Below are 3661 nucleotides of genomic sequence, written 5' to 3'. Positions count from 1 at the left end.
TTTCATTGGAGCCCCCATGTCTCATTGACTTTTGAAAGTTCACCCACCGTAATTTTTCAAAATAGGTTGCAAGCTCGTCATTGCCTATAATACACATGTGAAACAAGTCTAACTTTGGACTCAGTTTACCAAGCGATTTGAAGATTATAGGTCGAGCACACGAAACAAAAAAAGCATGAATTATCATAGATCACTTCTGCCTATTTCATTATGTCCATTTCATCCAACCCCCACCGTAATTTTTCCATTTAGTAAAAGCAAACATTTTGCCGAGTTTAGCAAAAACATGAATATTCATGAACGGTCAGACAATACAGCCTTTTAGTACGTAACGTATAGTGAATGGGAATGGGCGATGATCCATTCAGGAGGTAGAGGTCAGTGGTTTGTGCTGGCAATGTTCACGCGAGCGAAAATGAGACAATCGGAGCAATATGTGGAGGGACCCCGAGTGAGATTCGATTTTTGTTTTATTATTATTATTATTATTATTTATTTTAATTAATACAATTCGAGGGAACTTTTTAGGGGTACTGTCCTTTTGGCGCCTGATATCTGGCTAGTGCCGGTCTTTTGGCCCTAGAAGTTTCGTTTCCGTGCTCGGGAGGACGCCCCCTAAAGCCAAAGGCAGTTTGTGGTCTGATCTAGACAGCCCCATTCCTTAGGGAACCTCCGTTCTGGAGGGACCCCGATTGAGATTCGATTTCTGTTTTATTTTTGTTTTTTTAATTTATACAATTCAAGTGAACTTTCTAGGGGTACTGCCCCTTCAGTAGTCCAGAATCTGCACGGTCCTTTATAATTTCCCGACACTTGATTCAAGCCGTCGAAGATGGCGTTATCAACAAACTCATAATTATGCTCACCAGCCCAGCCTAGTTTTTAAACCCCCCCCCCCCCTTTTGAAAAAAAATTATGCCAATGGCTGACCTAAAACAGGTGACCTTACCCAACCCCCCCCCCCCCCAACGGAACAAAATGTCAAATTTTCAAATTGCGAGACCCCCCCCCCAAAAAAAAAAAAAATAATAATAATAATAATTAAAAAAATTAGTGTCCGCTTACCCCCCCCCCCCCCCCCCCCCCCTCCCCCACTGAGCGACTTTTCGGCCGGCGAAATTTTCGGGAGCAAATCTTTCAGGCCCCGCCGATTTAGGGTGTTGGCTACAAATTTAAAAAACACCTCTGAAATATTATGGTTTATGATAAATCTTTCGAATAAATAAGGTGTGCTTAGTTTGTGTGGTAATGCTAGGGCAGGAAAACCCCTGTTTTTTGGTTGTGGCCCTCCGCTTGGACGGGTTTTTCTGAATTAGACTTCGATCCTCGCTTAAAGGGCGAGTCCTATCCAAAAATAACTTACTTTCAATAGAAGCAGAAAAATCATACACAGCAATCAAAAAGTTTGAGCAAAATCGATAACTAATAAGAAAGTTATACATTTTTGATGAAATGAAGAACTTTGAATATCACAAGACAAATTGGCAACTCTCTCGTGAGTCTTTGAGGTCATTGCCTCACTATCCACTTGTTTTCTTTATATTGATAATGTAAATTTCCTATTCCTCCCTAAGAATTTTATTTCTTTACACCAGCATCCAAGTTAGCTTGAAAGTATTAAAGATAAACTTGAGTTCTGGTAAAAAAAAAAAATTAAAAAAATAATTCTCACAGAATCTAACGAAACTTACACTGAATGTTCAAGATTACAAATAAATATCATGTGCCAAACAATTTTGGAAGAAAATGTGTACTGGCTGAGAAATAAGCATAGAAAGATAAGGAAATCAAGGTAGTACTAGCCCCGACACCTATTGTGTTGTCCTATATACATCTTTCTGTGTACTTTACCAAGACTGGGCCAAATTTATGATGATTTTGATGACTCCAGAACCTTGCAGTATACACACCAATACTTACATGCTATATGATCAACTTTTTCTGATCCATTCCACACATTTTCCTTCACAATGCAATCGAATACCAGAACTCACCTTATCTTTAATATAGAGTAATTTTGTTCAGTTAAATCATGAAAAATGTGAACTTTGACAAACTATTTATATACAAAATCAATAATTATGAATATACAATATTCAGAAAAAAGTATCAATTCTTCAAAGTTCATGAAAGATTTTGTGAAATGTCATACACGCAATTTGATACAAATCATATAACTTGGGCAAAAGCATGTGGAAATCAAGTTTTGGAGGATAAAAAGGAAACTTAATGGGATTAAAATATATAAAGCAATTGAAAAATAGTGAGGACATGACGTCACAAACTGATAACCAAATTAGCAATTTGTGTAGTGACTTCCATTGTTCAATGGTTTTACATACTTTTTCAAAAATTCATAACTTTCTTATTAAATATCCGATTTTGTTCAAACCTTTTTTGATTGGTTTGTCTGATTATTCTGCTTCTATTGTAAGTCATTTTTGGAGTGGGCTTATTATAGTCATGTCACTGTTTACAGCCAAAAGTGTTATAACTCATGAATTGAGTTAACACTCCTCTGGCTCTGACGATATATAACTTGGTTTATTTCGGAGTTATTATTTTTAGAAAAGATACTTGTAACCCTTACAAGTCAAACGCCAATTGATCAAATGAATCGACCGTTCACACGTGCTCTCTTTCATATTCTTAGCACTTCCTTTATATTGTCTATTGTACTTAAAACCCAAAATCGATCTAAGACCATGTTAAGTGAAAATCGAAACCTTAAGTGAATACGAAAAATTTGTTAAGCAAAATTAGACTACTGCACAGACCTAAATAGGCAATAAGTTTTATCTCTTAACCCGAGGTGTCGGGTATGACATAAGTTTGGTACATTTAACGATATTTTGTATTTATTATTTGTTTTATCTTTTTATCAGACATGAGCAACATTTGTTTTCCTTCAGGCAATACAAACACTATATCCGCATTAGCTTTGGCATATCAACACATTGGTTTATACAACGTTGCGTGCTTATAATCTATACAAAAAAATAATGAAACTCTAACATGTTGTTTTAGCAGGACTTTGCTTGTTAGTTTTTTATGACAGTTTCATTTGCTTAATAGTAACCTCATGTTATATCATTTCAAAAATTAGTGTAGGTCTATATCAAATTTTGATCAAAATTTGTATTCGTGTTGAGTATACGCAATAAAGAAAGTATATGAAGAAGACACAAGTAAGAAAAGATGTGAATTAGGATGAAGAAACAAATATCAGAATATGGGGGAGAAGGAGGAAGATTATGCGTTGCAGCTGTCTACTATCTTGAAGACAGCTCTAATGGACCAACTCAAGAAAGTCTCATCGAGTTTGAAAGGAACTGGTGACATTTTTGTCAATAGGTCTTTGGAAATCGATAATTTGTTTGAATGGTCTGAATATCACATTGTTAGTGCAATGAAAATGAGTTTGAAATACCTTATGAATTGTACCAGATGAGAAGTGAAAGGTTATCATCCATCATTGGCAATCAATGTGATAGACGGCTGAGAAACGAAGACTAGCGCACACCACTCAAACGGTGAATGGGTCTCCTTATTGTATTCTGTCAAAAGAATTCTTCACTTGGAAACAGTGCCTTCAAATACTCTTATAAGATAAACTAACTACAAATGAAATAACATCTCTGATGTGAAGAAGGATCTCTTT

Source organism: Strongylocentrotus purpuratus, unplaced genomic scaffold, assembly GCF_000002235.5.
Source record: "Strongylocentrotus purpuratus isolate Spur 01 unplaced genomic scaffold, Spur_5.0 spur5_scaffold_15, whole genome shotgun sequence".
In the NCBI taxonomy this organism is placed as follows: Eukaryota; Metazoa; Echinodermata; class Echinoidea; order Camarodonta; family Strongylocentrotidae; genus Strongylocentrotus; species Strongylocentrotus purpuratus.
Note: the sequence above shows the minus strand (reverse complement) of the source record.